General features: G+C 43.0%; 1 protein-coding gene across 4 annotated transcripts in view; it reads left to right on the top strand.

Annotated features, from left to right (window-relative positions):
* Window positions 1-301: 301 nt before the first annotated feature.
* The window catches only part of plxna1b (plexin A1b), a 215,410-nt gene continuing 195,006 nt past the window's right edge, over window positions 302-20,705 (top strand). For all 4 annotated transcript variants that reach the window (XM_030133610.1, XM_030133611.1, XM_030133612.1 and 1 more), the window contains exon 1: window positions 302-411. The gene's annotated coding sequence lies outside the window, so the exon portion shown is untranslated. The remainder of the gene's footprint in view (window positions 412-20,705) is intronic.

The raw sequence follows: 20,705 nt of genomic DNA, 5'->3' as shown, positions 1-20,705 counted from the left end.
TTGGAGATTCACTTATATTGATTTCTTATGCACAAAGACAGAAATAAGACCTCTAAGCAAATTTTAGTCGATAATATATTTCAGGGGGTACTCCACTGTAAAAAGTTTGAGAACCACTAGTGTAATGTAATGGATACAGTCTGTCACATCAGGGGTCGACACAGGCGCGCCCTCTATCGGTGCGCGGAGGTACTGCAGCAGAGTGTTTCCTCCCTCCCTCCCTGCCCTCTTCTCCTCCTCCTCCCCCTCCTCCTGGATCCGGAGCTGCATTCCTCCCCTCTCCTCTCCATTCACACGCAGGGAGCCGCCGGAGAGAAAGCACCGCCACTCCGTGACCAGAGTGGAAATGTCCCCAAGTTTTGGAATTTAAAACCATGGCAAGGATATCCAGGTTAAGGATCACTTGAATCTGTAAGTACCGTGAAAACTCCAGCGTGGGGCTTTCTTTCTTTTTTTTTTTTTTTTTGTCGTGCGTAAAGAACGAATACTGGTGGAGCCGGCTGAAATATTTAGGTTACATTCCCCCCCCTTTCTGTCTTTCTCGTTGCTTTTGCTCCGTGGGGTGAGTTTTGCCGTGGTGTTTTTTGCTCTGCGTCTGGTTTCTCCACGAGTTGGAAGAGCTTGAATATCCAAAATAAACATTCCTGTGAATTAATAATAAATAAACCCGGGCATGGTCGCGCTAACACCCAGATCCTGAGGTGTGTGCGTGTGTGCGCGTGTGCGTGCTGTGTTTCTTCAGTCCGTGCGCCCCCGGTGTGACCACCAGTCGGATTGATCCACACCAAACTCAAACTGCGGACATTTACGCACCGATCTGAGCTTTTTTTTTACTCAAGTACCCCACTCTTATTTCAACCTTCTCCCATCCCTGACGCTTGAAATGAGATAATAGTTGGCGTTTCGTGGAAGTAAACCTGGATTTGGCGCAGCGTGGTGAGTTTGGCTGCTCTGGAGATGTCCACGGGCTGCGTATTCTGACTTTTGTAATGTGGAAAACCGTAATGCAGTGATACGTGTGGTGCCAGAAAACCCTCCTTGTGGACTAAGTATATAGTGGTACAGAGGACTCGGAGTGGCCACAGAAGGCTGATCCGGCTCCGGGTGCGTTTTGGTTGTTGCATTGCCTCAGAGGAGGAATGCCACCAGCTCCACGCAGTACCCACGGAGCTGCCACCCACTGGAATAGACTGTTTGGGTTCAGATTTAACACTTGTTTCTATGCGTCTTTGTTTGTTTTATATTTGGATGCGCCCTTGTGTTGCTTTCCTAAATGGACCTAAGGGAGGAGTTGTATTGGATTTCCCACAGGGGGAAGTCGTGGTGCTTTATTTTCTTAAAAAAAAAAAAAAAAGAAACAAAATCGATCCCCCTATTAGCCTTGAAATAATTAGAAATGGTGTTGGTGTGGTGTGAAAAGAACGTTAATCTGCTAACGAATGGGAGACAATTTGTAAGCTTTGTTATTCGACAGCAATTGAATTCCCCTTTTGAGCAGGGATGGAGTGGCGAGGCTGTCTGTGGGTGTGTGGAGTGCGCATTGGTTGTCAGCTATTGAAAATGCTCTCATTGCTCTATCGGATTCTCCTCACTTCTGTTTTTTTTTTTTTTTTTTTTTAAATCAAATCCTGGTTAACCAAATTAGACTTCCTCACCCTGACCCTGCACGCTGCGTGAATTAATTTGGAGCACATTTTTACACAAGTATTATGAATCATATCAGAGGAGCATGAGCTTAGACATAATATTCACCTTTTTTTTTTGGGAGGAGAAGGAGTGGAGTAGAGCCAGACAAGAGCTTATCTGGGAGGAATCACTGCAATATTCCTTTTTAATATTTAAGCAAATAGGAGGAGGAGAAGGAGGAAAAGGAGGAGGGGTGGTGGTCTTGGAGTAAGTCTGGTTTTGCTGTAAATATTCACTTATGTTATTTGATTTCTTTACATTTCACCACCACTGACTTGGCCTCTTCTATAAAACAATAGGGTTGTTCTGACTCGTGATCGTACCTTTATAGTTCTTTGCCATAAGTGACATGATTTGCCTCAATTCAACCCGGCAGCAGCTTTTCACTGACAGTTCAATGTGTGTATGTAGTGACCAGCATTCACATGTAAATGATGTGGGAATTGAACCGTGACATGAGTGTTTATTTAAGAGGTGGTGCCCATCCACAGCTCCAAATCATTCAACCACAGACAGGCTGACAGGTTCCTTACTCCACAAAAGAAGTGTATCTAATTTGGTCAAATGATTAAAAAAAAAAAGCATTTGTTTTTATGTGTGTGTGCGACTGATGACGAGGAGTGGTAGGATTTAGAACACAGTGATGACAGGATTTGTGCTACTAGTAATGTGTTTGTATGAAAACAGTGATTATTGGTAGATGTTAGTATTCTTCCCTGTCTTTGTCTGATCTGTGCCTCAATTCTGGAAATTCATTCATCAGCTGCCTCTACTAAAGGTTACTCTTCATGTTCTTTAAATATAGGCCCTCACTACCACCACCGCTGGGGTCAGAATATGTGACGCTTTTCCTTTTTTGCCAAACTGTGACCTTGCATGGCATTTTACATGAAAGCAGCCCAGCCAGAAAATTACAAGCAATTTGCCTCAATCTTCCCTAATTATGATACAGATCTGACCACAAAAGACCAGCAGTGTCATGAATTTTGAAAGTCTGCCCGTCCGGTCCGGCTGCTGCTGTGAAGGGTAAATCTGTGATGTCCAAACTTTGGAATTCGAGCTGACATGTGCACTTTGCACCCCTCCAGTGCTGCCTTTGTGTGGCTCACCCCCCTGTTGCATTCCTCCGGTCTTTTCACCGAGCAGCATATTTAAGGTCTAATTAGATTGGATAATAAAGCACAAGAGCCACACTCAAGTGAGAATTGAATTGTGACTTCACACTATAAAGCTGGCGCTAAATATTTGGTTTTAGGGCGTACATCGTTTAAGCATTTTCAGAAAAGTAATTAAATAAGAAGATTTGAACCAGATTTCCTCCAGCTCACATGGGACTTCCTCAGCTGGAGTGAAAAAACTACTTCACTGGGTCATTGAAATTGTTTATATATGTGAAAGTTCTTTCAGTGCATATCTGTATTCTTCAGGGTATACTGTTCTGTGATTCATTGCTTTCATGCAGCGAGGCGATATATAGTCTGTGTTCAAGCACAGTGTGCAATGTCTGTGTGCATGCTGCTGTAGGGAAAACAAAAAAAAAAATATATCCACCTCCTTTTCCAGTTTCTCCTACCGTTCAACATTTTAAACCAGTGTGACAACCTCATCTTGAGGTATTTCTTCCTCCTAACCTCCTTTCTGTGTCTCTTCTCCTGCTGTTCATCCTGCATGTAGTCCTGTGCTGCAATTTGGGTTTCCTCCCTGTCTCCCAGCCTCCCTCTCTTCTCCCTCTCTTCTCCGTTCCCTGTCAGCAGCCCACCGCGGTCTGCATCTACCTTCATCACCCCCTCTCCCTGCCTCTTTCTTCCTTCCTTCTATTTTTCTTATCTGTCTTCCAGTTCTCCCTTCCTGTCTCCTGCTTTTTTACACTTAATGTGTTGCATGCTGCTTCTCTTCCTCTCACTAGAGAAGAGACCACCATCATCATCCCCTGTCACTTACTGTGTCCAGACTCGCTGGCACAATTTCTAGGAGTCTAAAAATGTCTCCATTACTGTTCTCTATCCAGCTGCAGTACATTTCTTGTGTTGATAGCTTGCCTGTGTCAGTTGTTGGTCCTTGACTCGGTACAAGAACAAGAATTTAAAAGTCGTGAAAGAGGATCCCCGCTCACTCCGGTGCAGGGGTTATGTCACAGAGTGCCGGAGACACCAGGGTTTAAACTTTTCCCCTCCTGTGTGAATGAAGGCTTTCTTGGCACAGCAGCACTGTAACGCAATATCGGCTTTCATATCACAGACGATAGAGATGGCATGTTTTTATTACATAAGTTTTCATTTGTGTCAGTCTTGCTAAAGAGGTTAGCTGGAGCGCTGTATTGCTGGCGCTCCACTTAGAGTGCCTTTCATTCATCTGCACTCGCCTTGTCTCCCACTCCTTCTTTTTTAATCACTATTTATCTCCTTTCATGAATTTTATCTTTCTGTCTTTCTGTCAAATTCCTTTACTTCTCCATGTTGCCCCCTTCGCACTGTTTGAGTGTTTTCATTGAGTCTCTCTGGGGTTTGTGTGGCACCCTGAGGCAAAGAGCCACACAGCAGCAGCAGCAGCAATATTAAAACGCACTAAAGAGGGACCAGCAGCAGGGCTCTTCCCCAAGGCCCTGTCGTGCACACACACACTCACACACACACCTCATGGTGCTAACACCTCTCCAGTCGACAAGCCTTAATATGAAATAAACTCACTCGCCAATACCTGGCGGGCCAGTCTTGACTGACTGCTCAAATAGGAATGACCTCTATTTGGCCCGAATATGAAGCTGGGATTGAGAGTCAGTGGGCAATGTTGAACTGCAAAGTGCTGGTGCATTACGAATCATATCAAGAGGTGAGTTTGCAGGTGAGCCAGCAGCATAAAGCCTCATCAGTGCCAATCAGAAAAGAATTTAAAGGCAGACTAAGCAATCTGCAAGCTTCATCGCATTTTTAAGAAGGTGAACATTCTGGGTTGATGTTTTTCTCTTTTTTTTTTTTAGTCCCAGGAAACTGCCTGAATTAAACAGGATGCATAAAGTGAGTGCCACCATGGCTAATTTGAAATGAAAGCTTGGTTTGTGTTCTTTGAAGCACTGACCTTCTTAAAAATGATTCCTTGTTGCATTCCTCGCTCTACATGTGGCCAAATAAATATGACCACTGTGGCGGCCGTGTAGAAATCTCCTCGGCCAGAAAATAGCTTTTTTTTTTTCTTAAGGATAGCAGCCTTAGTTTTTCTGTCTCCGCCGTGCTCATCCAAGTGAACTGTGTGTTATGTATAATTAATTTTCTCCTCTCTCCCAGTTTATTTTTATCGCCTCTTTTAACCATTCCTTCAAAGGACCCCTCCCCCGCTTCCGTCCTCCACAGTGCCTGCTGAAAGTGACAGCTGCTCGGGTACGGGGGATGCTTTTTGAAGCAGGCACTAAAAAGGCCACTCACTCAAGACGACTTGGAATAGAAAAATCTCTGCTGCTCTGACAGTATCAAAAACATGACTGCTAATCTGGCTGCAAATTGAAAATAAGCTCCATCCCCACTGTAGTTAGTGCTGCCTGTTGGGGGAACAGAATTTACATGGTCTCCTTTTGTTCAAAGGGTTGTTGATTAGTTTGGTTGAAATGTAAAACAGAGTGACAAGACTGACTTAAGTAGGGCATGAAGAAATTCTCTTGTTCACCGTTTTGCAGACACTTATTTTTATTGACAGTAGCACTGCATTGGATTTATTTTTCTTCAAAGTTAAAGTGACAGTCTCTTCTAATTTGTACAATGGGCTCTCGTCCAAACTAAAAAGCGTTGTCACTGGTTGTATTTGTCCCTCAGCTCGCACCATGTCATTGCTGAAATTGAGTTACAGTCATCCTGAAGGTTCTGCTTAAAGATCCAAACACGCAGTATTGACCCTGATTCTACTCCTGACCCTGGTGGCCTGTGTAGAAATCACATCACCCCTGGTGCTAGTGGACACGGCCTCGGCTTCTGTGGTTTCCTCCCTGGCATGCTAATGCTCTTGTCAGCATTCTGTCCATCTCCTCTCAGACACTGACTCAGACAGACAGCTTGGGTCTCTGATTTGTGTCGGCATAAAAAAAGTGGCTTCTCTTATTCCACTTCCTCTGTGAGGTAGAGGAGCTGGGTTTGCTATTGATCAGGAAGTCACAGGTTCTTTCTGTAACATAAGACAACACCTTATACTGCTTTGTTGTTGCTCAAGTGTGTACTTTGCTGGGTTGTTTGTACTCACTGCCTTCTATTGTTGTGGTTGTCTGTTTTTCATGCAAAGTTTGTGTTTATTATAGTTTCCAAACCACCAAGCAAGCTACATGTCACAATATCTTGAAAGGAGGTGTGATTTACTAGTCAGAAAGTGGTATAGGAAGGTGTTTTTTTTTTTTTTTTTTTTTTTTTTTTTTGCTGCTATATGCAATGTGTAAGCAGCTCATTTCCATTTGTTCTTGCTTGAATTTACTCTTAGCATGTTGCAGTTGTGGCCAGAGCTTTCTGAGCATCAAGTACCTCTGTCACATTACCACTTCATCTTTATGTTGCACAAGACCGCTGTAGTCTGTAGCAACCACCGTGTGAAGAAAAATGTGATATTACTGGTGAGATGTTGGGTTAGAGTTAGTGATCTCTCTCTCTCTAACTATTCCACTGCTAATAAAATGTACAGCTTTAATTTCTTTTATGTGGTTGTCAATTGAAATTTATGATTAAGAGTTTATTTGTCTGATGTCCTGGATTTCCTAAGTTACTGTTCATCAAATAACAGACAAATCTACTATAGATGTCCTTAAAAAGTTTGCTAACCATATAGTCAAAAGATTCTGTTACACAAATGGTTACCATGACTTAAGTACGATACCTGGCCTGTTGGCATAACTCAGCTAGTTAATACTACCATCAGTTCAGTATTACATTTTGTCGTGTAGTCTACTATTTAGTGTTAGCAATGTTAGCAGATATAATTGTATGTGATAACATTTGGCAAGTAGCTCAAATTACTTGTAGTTTATCAGTTAGCAGTGCAACTGGTGTTTCTAGGAAGATAAGATTAATGTTAGCTTGGCTAGTTTCTCTCCTCACTCTTTCTCAGCTTGATGCTTTCATCCAAATATAGTCACTCCTGGCCCTGAAGAACCAAGATGGTGACGGCCAAAAAGCCAACCAAGGCAGGCAAGATTTAGGCCTGGAGGCTATAATGTGGTTGGCACTATCACCTACACCCACAGAGTTCCCATTGAGCCGAGCAGAGCAGATCCCTCAGGGTCTGTGTGAAAAGCAGATCGTTTGACTGAATTGTATCTGGCCCAGCCTGTCAGTATCTTCTGCAGAAAGCGTGTGTTGCTGATGCTGCGGCTCAGTTTTGATGAGGGAGCCTACTGGTTGTTTACTGTGCTCACTAGAGTCTGTCTGCCTCTTTAGGCATGTTTGGCTTGTTAATGAGAACCACTGTGTGAAAGAGGAGGCAGCGCACTGTGGGTGTGTGCCTATGCATGTATTTGCATTGAGATAAGCAGTGCATCCTTCGTGTGCATTTGTTGATGTGCACCTTTTGTAAAGAAGGGAAGGTATATAGGATGGTATGTGTGCTTGTGCGAGCATCATAACTCTTGGTGTTTAATTTAAGGTAGTACTTTCCTCTGTGGAGGAGATGAAAAAGAGCAGGGTTTACACAGGCACATAGCCATTTATTGTTGTGATTAATGTTAATGGAGCAGCAAGTCATAATTGCTCACTCCTTTTTACCTTTAGTGTCTGTATCTTCCACTTTTTCACTCCTGTCTTCCATCCCTCATATTCTCTCCTCATAAATGCACACCCTGCTGGTGCCTGTTGTATTTACCAAGGGAAATCTTTAATAATGCAGGCAGTCTTTACTCCCCAGCCCTGTAAATAAGACTAATAGAAAATGGGCCTTTGAAGAGAGCCACATGCACTGGGAAGGCATCACCATAGGCTAACTCATAAATAAGCTAGCCAGCTGCCTGCCTGGCTGCTTTACTGTGGCCGAGTCAACAACAGCTCCCATGTCAGTGGTGGGCATTGAGAAGACACACTCATACAATATGTATGTAGGGCACAGGTAGGCTCACCCCCCTTCTTTCTAGATGCAAATTTTGCAAATGTTCATGTGTGAGTTCACTCACACACATGCTAAAGACCCATTTGACGCGTCATAAACCACACACTCTGATGTCAGCACCTGCATGTGAGTTTAGCAGATGGAGATAAGTGCTCATTTATTCATTTTGTTTACCACTCATATTTTCCCCTGAGTACCAGGCACTCTTCAGATGTGGGCTGGCGATTCTGGCTGGTTTGTTGTGTGAATGTGTTTGTTGAGGTCTTTCATCGGCAGAAAAACAGTCAATAGGGCCAGAAAACATTTGGTTTTCAGAGCAGCAGAATGGGCAGTTAGCCTTCTTAAATCCACTTTGCAATCCCACTTCAGCTGCAAAAAGAAGGGTAGATTTTGAGTAGCTTTAGTCTTAAATCACTTTGGAGCACTTCCCAGCCTCTCACCTCCCATGTTAAATTCTCAGTAGCCACTTTTTCACTGTGCTCCAAGTGGGACCTGTCAAAACTTTTCTAAGCTTTGACTAAAAACAGTGTTAGTTGATTTGAAACTGTTGTTGAGATGACAAATGATTGTTGTTGGTAACAAAAATTTACAAGAACCACAGAAATGTAATTTTTGAGGAAAATTAGAACATTAATAACAGTGCAATCCTGTTGGGTTTTGTAGACTACTTATTGTACACTTTATCCTAATTATTATCCTGTTATGCGCCCTTCTGTGGAAAATGGTTCAGATTCCTGGCATCCATTGCCTCATGCTTACAGCGGAGCCATATTTAAGTTGTCAAAAAACAGAGTAATTCTGAAGCCCCCTACGACAGCAGTATGGAATATCCTACACCCCCTCCCTCTACTGCCTTCTTTTCTTTCTGTGGTGTCTTTGTCAGCTCCCTCTTTTGTGCTCCTCTCAAAGGGTTAAAGAGGGAGAGGTGATGAGTAGCCCGCCAAGGCTGGTCTCCATTGTGTGTTGGCATTGTGCCACTGCATAGCATGTCGACCATAGACACATGTACAAGGGACTTTTCTCTATTCAGAGGCACTACTGTTACCCAGTAATACTACTCTCACCTCCTGCAAATCAATGCAAATACTTTTCAGAGGTTAGCAGGCTAATGCTATGATAACACTTGACATTTCATAGGCAGCAGGATGTAAAAGGATCTTAGTCAAATAAGGTTTAAAAGCTTTATTTTGCATGTTAGCGCTCCAGTATTGGTCCAACTAAACCGAGCAATATGTAGACCGTATTGTAATATTCAACAAGATTAGACAAAAGTTTTGAAGTGCTTCACAAACATTGGTTGTTTTTCCAAGACTCCTCAGTGGAAACATGTGCTTGTGAACCATAAAACCCCTCCTTTCCTCCCTTACATAGCTTGTTAAGAGGAAAACCACTCCACATCATGTTGAGCAAAACACCAGTGGCTGCCCAGCCTAATTCTTTTAGCAGACCTGGGATACCTCTGTGTTACAACCACCAAATCCCGGGGGTGTTTTTAAATCACCTCTCCCTCCTCAACCCCCTGCAGAGGAGATGCAAGCAGAGCAGGGGGGGTTCTTGGAATAAGTACTCCAAGGCAGACAATGGTGGACCGCCAGGAAAGGGGGTGGGGAGTAGATTGTAACCAGAAATGAAGGAATAGCAGCAGCGGTAGAATAAGTAGGAGGTAGAGGAACAGGAGAGAAGAGGGATGGGGTCAAAGGTTAGACTGATCCCTTCTTTAAAGGTGGAGTTTTTATTGCCAGGGTCCTGTTGTTGCTTTTTGCCCAGCCTGGGGTGAACTTCTGAGCCGCTACTGCGTCACGGGGGAGGGGTGTTGAGGTGTGTGTGTGTGTGCGAGCTCCACATTGCTGTCCCATGATGGCTCCAGTCGTGCTCAGTGACCTCTGACCCTGGACTCCTCTTCTTTACCAGGAGCTGCCACATAGGGTAGTAATGTGGCAAGAAACTGTGAGCAAGGTAGCATCTTCAAGTGTTGTTTTCAGGCTGTTTATAAGTTTTGCCCAGAAGTTCTTTCCTTGCAGCTTGTGGATTTTCTGGAGTTGATAAGGAGGTAGAGCATGTGATGAATCAGCCTGCAAATGCATGCAAAAGAATGTGTCAGCAATGCCATTGAGCTCAAGTCAGGCCGCCACATTCCAAATGAAATGGGGTGTGTAACTTGTGACTGGTGTGATGTGCTGATGCATGGCAGCTGGGAGGAGTTGCTTCCTTTCTCTCCAGTTCTATCTCTTGGGACTGTCCTCCCTCACTGATTCACCAAGATCCACAATTCCTTGGTTTCATTGCATGTGGAGGAATGTGGCTGTTCTGGTTGATCTGCTGGGCCCTTTATTATTATCCAAGTGTGACCTCATTTGGCTCTTGAGATAGCCTGACATGGCCTCTGGTGCACCAGCAGACTCTGTCTGCCTGCCCTCTGACACATGACAGATAGTATTTGTCCAACTTGCACTCCAGGCAACACTGAATGTTGAGTGTTCACTGCAAACAACAGCATAGAACCAATGGTTAATTTTAGAGCAGGCCAGCAAGAATTGTCCAAACAAAGACTTCATTAGGCACAAAATGCATCCTGTGATTGGTTTCTGCAAGTTCTACATATTTTCTCCTAAAGTACTTCGTAGCACACAAGTAATAGACACATTTGAGAGTCTTTGCTTCATGTACTGTTCACAAAACACGACACAAGCTGTTTTTAGCTCATTCGAGAGGCACACCTCATCCTGCCCTCGGCAATCAGAGCTGCAGTCAAACTTGGCCACAGCACAGACACATTTTCAAAAGTAGCCCGTCTCCCAGTCTGCTTGTAGCTGCATAAACATAAAAGCCTTGAGCGGTTAGATTTGTGAAAAGGCGGGATAGGAGAATTCAGAACAAAATGATGCCAGAGTCTGCACCTCGGCCAGAAATGGCTGAGGGAGAAGAAGAAGACAACAGAGGAGTGAGGGAGGGAACTTGGCAGCACAAGCTAAATCAGAACAGCAACAAGGCAGCTCACACCAAAGCATAATAAATAATGTTGTTGGAGAGAGAAGCTCTTGTGTGCACGCAGGGTTGAAGAAAAAGAGAGTGGAGAAAGAAAGATGACAAAAACTCAGAGAAGCTGAGTCAAACTTTAATTAAGGACTAAATGCAACATTGGAACAGCTGCAGTCGCTTGCGCCACCCGCCTTAACAGCTTTACAGCTTTTTATTTGGAAGCCAAACAGATGTTATGAGGGGGTGGTAACTTATTTTTTTAAGTTTGGTTTCAGGGAAAAGGGAGAATCAAGTTTTCCCAGTCTTTAGAGTGGTTATTTAAGGGAATTAGTGTTAAGGTCTGTTGGTCACAGCAAAGTTGATTGTGACCCTGTGCTATCTTATTAGCTACCCTACATCACAGTGCTCTACAAGCATGTACATAGTTAAAGCGCAGTTTAACTGGATAGAATGTTAAAGTGAATAAATGGCTCCCTTTGGCAGTGGTGATGCTTGTCAGGCTGTTGTGGATAATTATTTTGTCGCTGCATGTGCAACTGTAACTTGCCACTAAATGCTATAAATATGACATTCACTGTTGGGCTGTGTAATGATATTAAATTATGGTTGCTGTGGAAAGCAACAATAACCAGTGACATCTGAAAAGAAGATTAGCAAATCAGCTAATTTACTGTCAGTGTGGTTCAGTGTCCAGAATCAGGTCAAACTATCATTGATTAGAAGTGAGCAAATGGGATATAATGCATTGATTTATTAAAATGATTGTAACAAATGGTGTGACTGAAAATGTATTGTGATAGATTTTCAGTCACATTGCCCAGCCTCGCCTGCCATTTCTGTTCTCACACTAAGATCAGCGATGTACTTGTCCTCTGTAACATGCCAGCTATATTCACTGTTGCTCGCAGTCGGTGTTATACATTCAGGTGATATTCACAGCAGCTTGCACACTATAAAGTTCCTCTCTTTCCCTGCTCTGATCCAAATGTCTGTCATCATCATCTGTGTGGCGAGAGAGATCCCATTTGGTTGGGCTCACTCACCTCCCTTATCATTGCGTCTGTCTCTCCCTCTCTCACCCTCCGTCTCATTCTGTCACTCTCCTATAGAGGACGTGATGAAAATGGCTGTTTAATCATGCAGAGAGGTCAATCAATCGAAGGGCCCGGGCTGAATGATTTAAGGGCCCATTCAGAGCACAGCTGGAGGGAGAAGGGAAAGGGAGGGTGACGTGGAGAGAGACAGGTTGGGGTTTGATTGCTGTATGGCGCAGGTCACCTCTCATCCACTTAGCGCCGGTCTCGTCTCACCAATAACTGTGCCTGATAGATTGACGTATAGGCAGGGAGATGAACGGACGGATAGACGACGGAGGCGTACATTAACGAGTGGACACACCGGTGATAAGATACGTACACACACTCTAAACTCACACGACCTCATCAGTAGTGGTATAGAGCTGCTCTCATGTGGCAGGCCGTTTACATTCCAACTGCAATCACACACACACACACACACACACACACACACACACACACACTCAGATGTAAGCCGTCTGCAGACAAGGCAGTTCTCACCTGAATGTCAATGGGAGAGTGACAGATGGTTGGGAGGAGTAGAGGAAGTGGAGACAGACAGAGACATTAGCCACTTTTACACGGAGATCCTGGAAAAAAGGTGAGATGGTGATCCCACCTTTTTTCCACCACTGACCGATTTGCACAGCCAAGACAAAGGGGTAACAGAGGTGAGACAGGCTGGACTTTTACACAACGGACCTGCTTTCCGGAATCAAAGGGGCGGTGACGCAGTGTAGCATATAGTATGACGTATAACTTAAGCGTCGGAAATACCCCAAACATTGCGGTGTTGCTAACCTCTCCAGTGTAGACCCGTCTTTTACCGTTCCACAAATGTTAGCATGGATAGAGTCCTCCGCCTGAAAAGACAACAGCTCGTGGATCTTGGCGTCTCCCCTGTTCATCTTTCTGGTCGCGTTGAGATGTTTGTTTACTGTGCACGGCCTTCACTCATTTTTAAATCTCCCTGGCGCGGGGGTTGCACACGCAATATGTCATCAAAAGTCACACCTTGGTTGCGGAACAAGAGGTGTTCCTTTTGATATAGTGTTCCGGAATCATGATTCCACCTTTGTCATGGCTCTGTTTCTACCTCCAGAGGTGTTACAAAGAATCAATAAAGGTGGAACCAAATGATCCCACTATTTCGTTTACACAGACGTCGTTCTGGAATATAGGTGAAATATTCCTGGAACAGAGGTGCTGAGTAAAAGGGGCTAGTGTTTGTCTCTTGCTCTTTTACACAAAACTCCAGAATCTCCTATTTCACTGATTCTAAATCTCTGATGCAATTTAATTAGATTTAGAAATCGACAATGAAAACCATTCTGCATGTGTGTAGTCTACAGATTCACTGCAGCCATAATATCAATCAGCTTCTGTTTAGGCACTGGAGCACGCACTGGGGGCATGTTCACATGACTGCTTTGGTAGTATTTTGGGTTTAAGCTCAGAAGCATAGAACAGAGAGGGTTTCACTTTAAAATATGTAAAGTGAAAGTCACTGTGTCACGGAACAACTTTGAACAGCAAATGTAACCTGTAAATGTAATGCATTTTCCAAAATGAATGACTATTAGCACTATTATTCCAATACTGTCCACAATAAGGGAGTGTGTTTATGAGAAAATGCAGTGCAGGTCTATATGGTAGTCAGCTGTGTGTGAATATTTACACTAAACATAGGATTAATACACTGGTGTTTCTATACACACAAGAACTGCAAGGGTCCTGTGCTGTTGCTTCAAGCTGTAAAGTAAATTGTATAAATCTTGGTGTTTAACCAGATTATCTTTGTTCAGTTTGATTGTAACAGTTATAACAATGTTTGTGCAGTGTTGGATTGGCAACACCGATACTGATCAGATATTTTCAATTTGTTATTCTGTTGAGTAAGTTTTACTCATCAAAAAGTATGTAGTTCATAGCTAAGAGTGCATGATTACGTATAACATTTTCTAGACATGTACTCTTGTATAACGTAAGTGTAGTTGCACTGTGGATTTTGTTTCCTTGATATATTAATTTTTTTCCCCCACTAACATTGAAAAGAAAGATTGAAGGGAAATTCACAAGGTCCTGACAGCAGTATTGCCTGATCAACTTTATTGAGTCAACGGTATTGACTTTAGCTTCTGTTCACACATCACCCTGACATGGCAATTTTCCACAAGGTTCCTAGGTAACGCTAAATGTTTGAAAGGGATGTATGTCATTCCTGCCTTGCATTTCCTGTCTGTTTTTCTCAGGTTCTATCCTCACTTTTTTCTATTTCCACATTCTTTACCTCTCTGGGTGTTGCGCACAGTACTGGTAGCCTTATCTTCACACTAATGACAAATCTCTCTGTTAATATATTTCAGGCTGCTCAGGTAAAACAACAACTTGCCAAGTGTGTGTTGGTTTCATTTTGTAAGCTCTAGTGTGGGATGCTGGTTATATCTACAAGAATGGTTTGCACTGTTTAACTCTGAACAGAATCCAAAGAGCTGACCACAGCTACGGAATTCTTGTACAATCGTAGTCAAAGATGCATTAACCACTGCAAAATTTCTTGGTCTGAGTATTCTGAAATTCTAGGGAACCTTGAACAGTGAGTGTTTTACATGTTTATTCAGTAAAATAGTTGTAAGATAAATATGTTCTCTGAGGATTTGACTATCTCTTAATAAAATCTACTGAAGCTAGAGGTTGAGGACATGTATACAGCTTTGTTTCACTGCTGTAGTGTTCAGCTGTAGAATATAGTTACTTTGTGCTTAACACGGCCCTTCTTATGTGTCTGATACAGCCAGTGAGTTAGCATTTGTGGAGTACCACTCCAGCAGATAGCTGGCCTCTTGCTCTCTCTCTCTCTGACTCCCTCTTTCGCTCCCTCTCTCCCTCCTTCCTATTCTCTCTGACCTTGCGTTGGCGTGTGCTGATGAGCGCTGAGTGGATACACTCATGAGTGGTTTGTGCGCGCGTGTGCAAGAGAAACTGTGGGAGCTCCATTTGTTGTGTAAATGCAAGCCGCTAATTGACTGCCGGGCACGCAGCCTCTCCTTCAGAGGCTGAACCCTGCCCTCCGCCGGGTCCCGGGGATCCTGCCAGGGGAATGTTTGCCCCCTAACACACACTCACAACACCCTCCCCTCCTCTGTGTTCCTCTTTCGGAGCAGGCCTGGCGTCAGGCCAAAGCGAGGATGGGCACAGCGCAGGCCTCTGTTCTCTCTGTCTCTGTGTCGAGCTCTCATAATGAACATCTTCATGGCACTTACTCATGATAACATGCTGTGCTTTTTGAAGCTCATTTTCATCTTGTATGTATGAGTCAATAAAAACAGACTTATAGACAGTCAGATGGGGTTTTTTTTTATAGCTATAGTGGAGTTTTTAGAAAACTTTGACCTTCTTGAGAACAGCTAGACCTTGGGAAATCTTTATAGTTGTCAGAAATCAAGAGCAACTACAATTTTACATTCAGTGATGCCTCATTCCACTTAAAACAGTAGATGTATCAATTTTAGCTTCAGAAGTAAGTCTACAGGAAACTGTTATGACCAACTGTTAGCTGGATGTAGGCCAAGCTCTCAGACACATCAACACAAACAGGATGTTTTTTATGCACGTACTGCTGAACAAACTGCCCTTTACCATGGATAAAGTAATTCTGACCTCATGTTCACATGCAAATGTAGATATTGTGGTATTACATCAGTCACGTCATTAAAAAAGGTTTCATGTCCAACAGTGCTCAGCAGTACTGACAAATGAATGAGATTAATAGAAGAGCCACAATAGTTTTAGTGTAATTAATGTGATTGTTTACATTCCTGCCTCTTGTTCTTTCTCCTCTGCTCCAGGTCCTGGAAATGTAATCATTCTAACAACATTTTGGTCCAATAAATGCATGCACACACTCACATACACATACAGGATCAGACCTCCTGTGTTCAGGTTTTCCCAGGCCAGTCTATTGTTCAGCAGAGGTAAACATCAGGGAGTACAGCCAGCCGAACAGACAGTCAGTAAACTGACACAATCTCCTGTAACACTGTGTTTAGACTGCAAACACAAAGGAGTGAGTGTGTGCCTTTGTTTGTGTGTATGTAGCCACCACCAGAGTAAACGGCAGTCCTGAGAAAAAGAGAGTACCTGAACGGGTGAGGCGAAATAGCAACATGCTGAGTTCACAGCCGTCACCTTCCCACAGAATGAGTAAAGTACTCTTCCATAGTTGGTACTTGAGAAATGCTGAGAATGCAGAGGACTGGCACTGACATCTAAATGAAGTCAGACCAATAGGTGTAGCCATCTTTAAATACTCCGTTAATGTGTTTGATGTGTACATGTGGATGTGCAGGAGAGTGGCACTTGACTTTCAAAACTGCTCAACACTTCAACATAAAGGAGTATTATTTTAGACGTTTGATGGCAGTAAATGAGGCGCAAAGAGACAAAGCAAGGATTTAACATCAAGCTCACCACTTATGCTCTAGAGACAACAACAATAGGATTAACTGGCACGCTAAATAACTAAGGCAGAGGCCAAGCCTCTTGTACTGTCAGTGGGCCATTTTAAAGTATTGTCTGTTAATATGGTCACCTATTATGTAAATAGTATACATCACATTTAAATGCACAATGATTAAGAGTTTCCACATCACTATATTTTCATATACACATATTATGAAACGTTATAACTCAGCATGTTGTTTGTAATGACATGACATGCATTAGACTGGTGGGCCTGTTATTTCCCAAAGTTGTCCAACAAGTTTAATTCCCTACAGTTTGAGTAGAAGAACAGGATCATCCAGTATCCACAAGCAGGAGCAAAAACAGTCGGCAAAAGAAACACACACACGCATGCATGCACACACAAAGACTGATCGAGCATGTTGTGTCAGGGAAGTGTTTATTAGTCTCTCACCATTAAAAGTAAATGTATTTCCTGTTGTTGATCCCCACTGTAATCCCAACCTCTCCTTTACAAATGCATCCACTGCCAATAAGGCTTATTGAATCACATTGACCGTGTACAGAAGTGGGGGAAGGGGTAACACAAAATGACAGTGTGGTTGGAAAGTAAAGCCAGAGAATGGGGATCATGAAAAAAAAAGGAAGTGAAACTGAAAGATGCTCCAAAATAGAATGAAACAAAGCTTTGGGGGAAATGTGAGGGAGGGAAAAGGAAAGAGGGAAAGGAACAGAGACAGGGAAAGAGCAAATTGCACTTCCTCCCCGCTAGCTGTACCAGCAGTATTGCAGCCAGACAGGCAGTGTTGAATCTGAGTCAGCAAGACTTGAACTGGGGCCCTAGCCTATAGCCTCAGGGCCGCTGGTAACACACACACAGACACAGTGTCAGACCTGTCGCCCTATTCTCCTCAGCCCTCCAGCTCCAACCCTAACTATAGCTGTTCAGCCAACCACTCTTAATTAGTAGCTGCTGCTGCTGCCTGCCCTGCCCCGGCGCCACTGTGGTAAAGCCCCAGCCCCATGTCTGTAAGTGTGTGATATGTGGATTCTAAGTTTGTGTTTACTCTGTGCATCAGTTGCACTGTTATTGTAGTGCAGTCTTTACATGTATGTATTTGTACACTGGACTGCGATGCTTCTGGTACTGCTAATTAGGGAAACAGGAAAAGCCAAAATAAGGACTGTGTTCTTGGTAGCACTGAAGTTTTGTGTATTTTAAGTCTAGTTTTGTACTTTTACATCACTTGGGAAAAGAAGGTGCTGCGTTTAAGCCGCCTTCAGAGGGAGGAACTAAAATGCATATTTGGTGGCACAATTGGTGCATTAAGTTTGTATACAACGGTAGATGTTCCCTGAGAGACTAAAAACACTCAAAGACAAGCTGTTTGGGGAGCATTTAGTAACTGTTTAAAAGTTGACTTCACACTGCCAAAAGATGTGCTCAGGATCCTGTTTCATTGTGGTTCCTGTTGAGGTTTATGCCTATCAAGAGAACCAAGTGTGTGTATATATTTACTGCTTTAATACTTGGCTGTACTTCAGTGACCCTCCCAGGACTCTTCCTACTTCTACATCGTCTTACTTTCCACTTTTTTTTGCTTCCTGTCATATTCATCTGTACAAGGTGGTCCATTCAAGTTTCTCTTTGAGAATGACCCCCTCGAGTACAAACGCATAACTGAGATACAGACAGATGCGACAAATAAAATGAAAAACCAGATGGGAATTGGGATGGGAGGATGGGACTGCCATCTGTAGAGCACAAGGACTCACTGAATGGTCTGAGTATCTCAATGTAACCTAAGATCTGTGTAGTAATCAGTGTTGTGCAGGTTACTTCCAAACTGTAATCCATTACAGATTACTTGTTACTGTTATCTAAAAGCAATTTCTGACCTTACAATATTATTGTCTCAGAATTGTAATGCGTTACACGACTCCTGTGTTACTTTGAGTTACCTACAGACTCTCGTCACAAATGGCGCATGCAAAGTAGAACCCCCCAATACAAGAGATAGGAGAGCCTTGGGACGCATAAATTTGTGCCCCAAAGTACAAGTGGACGGATAGCTCAGTAGGTAATGCTATGGTCTACGATGTTCAAATCCCAGCGGGGACATTTGCATTATTTTCATCATTTTACACATTCAAACAGGGGGCACGGTGCCGAGGACGCTGGTAGATAAATCCGCAATTGATAAAGAATTCTAACTAGTCATAGAAATGTTAGCTTACCTTGTCATTGCTGATCACAGTGGTCATGCTAACTAGCTTCTTAAAGCAGGGTTAGGGTTAGTAATGAGCATACGTCCATGTGGCCAATGTACTGTCTTCTGCTGTCTTCCCCCATTGGCTGAACACCAACAGGAAATAGAACTTTCCTGCTGCATTTTTGATTCCTTAGGGTCTCACAGTCTTTTTTTTTTTCCCATTTGACCAATTAAATTATGGGTGAAAAGTGTGTTGTAACGCCAGCACTATTGAACATGTACCGAGTAAATATTACTAAAAATTGATTGGTAATGCCTTATACTACTGCATTATAACAAAAAAGTAATCCATTACTGTAATGCATTACTTTTGTAATGCGTTACTCCCAACACTGGTAGAAATAGAGTTACCATTTAGGCTACTCTTTTGGCTAAAAGATGATCGCAAATCCACTGGGATGTTGTTTTGTTTCTTTCATTCATTCACTGAGATTATGTGACGTAACAAAAATGCAGTGCTTTCAGTTTACGTGATGCTTACTGCACAGTTGTTAAATTGCAGTTTTCCAGTGTAACGTATCTAAAGAGAACATTCCCTATCCGTGCAGTAAATGTAGTTAATGTGTTTGACAGATATTCACAAAATAATTCTTGATGAAACATGAAAGTGACTCTCTGCTCTCTACTTGGCATGAAAGAACCTCTCCACTGAACATTTATATACAGCACAAGAGAGCAAGACAGACTGATACAGATCGGCCTGTTTCTATCATCATGTTCACATTGTTATGAAATGAGGCAGGTGGTCGTAAAATGTTCATACATTACCGTGTCTCAACCTGTTAATCAAAACTATTTTGTTAGAATGAAAAATGAATATAATTAAGTTGTTGGCAGGACTTAAGTCGGCTGTTTGGCTGCCAGCCTGCTATTATGGCAAGGTTTGATTCATATCTTTTTTCCTAGAAGAACACAGGCCATAACCCTGCAACACAGTGACCCAAATCACTGAGGCTGAAGTCCCCTTTCACGCTGGATCTAGGCCACACAGAGCCAGGCTCGCTGGATGAATCACCTCAAGCGTCACCCATCGGCATTCATTCACACACACCACAACAATCCATGCATTGATGGATGACTCAGAAATCCTTTCCGAAGTGATGGTTGTGTGCTCAACTGGGTGCTTGCCGAGTAAATGTTCAGGGTGTAGCGCTCCAGTAGAGGCTTTTCATGATTTCTGTTATTTGACATGATAACAGCTTTAAGAGGTTTTTGTGGTGGTCAAAGTGTTTGTGGTCAGCCTACATCATCTGTCGATCTTTTTTACTCTGAGCTTCTCTTTTTTTTTTTTTTATCCCTCTTCCTCCTCTTTTGAATCAGCTTATAGTGAAGCTCCATGTGCGTTAGTTAAGCCCCATATGTAGCTGCACAATATCCGTTCTTTAGTGACAGACTGCTTTGTGTGACTACCCAAAAATTAGATCTAAATAAAGACTGCCGGACTGAGCTTTGCACCCTCTGCATCTGCTTTACAAAGGCAACAATTTATTGATAGTCCTTGTCACTATGCAGCTCAGCCACAATTTCTATTTTCTCCTCTTTCCAGTTTTCACTGACCAGCTTTTGAGGACAGTTAATTTTGGCTTGTTTATGCTGCATACTGTTTGAGTCCACAGGTTACAGAAAAGGAATAATGGTTTTCATTTTTTCCCCTGAAGTGCATGTTGTCTGCATTTGGAGAAAGAGTTTCATTTGCATTTAAGATGCTAATGTAGCCTTTTGGGTGAGTAGAAATGACTAGAGTATGCCGGTGCTTTGTTTTGCGCCGCTTATTCATTAGGCTTTAATAATTGCTGCCTGGTGCTTCATACAAACACCACCAGAAGAAATGGATTCACTTTGTTCTCTCCTTGGAAAGGTCAAGGCGCATAGCAAGCTGCCTCCTGACACGCAGATTCACAATTCATGTGTTAGTTTTGACAGAAAAAGTGCTTTTTCTTGGACAATTGAGCTGAAAACCTGCCGTTTGTGTGCACACTTCACCGCTGAGGCTAAAGCAGCTGTTAAAATTCAGATGAAGCATGCAGGTTAAGACTTGAGTATTCCTCGACAGTCAGAAGGAACAGAGAACCAGTCTCTTGACTGGGCATCATGGGCAGAGGTCAGAAGCACAACTCTAGTGTCAGAGTTTTTTTTCGCCATTGTGTGAATCTTAACCTTT

The sequence above is a fragment of the Sphaeramia orbicularis genome, chromosome 5 (genome assembly GCF_902148855.1).
Source record: "Sphaeramia orbicularis chromosome 5, fSphaOr1.1, whole genome shotgun sequence".
NCBI classification, from domain to species: domain Eukaryota; kingdom Metazoa; phylum Chordata; class Actinopteri; order Kurtiformes; family Apogonidae; genus Sphaeramia; species Sphaeramia orbicularis.
Note: the sequence above shows the minus strand (reverse complement) of the source record. Positions and strands in the feature narration are given on the sequence as shown.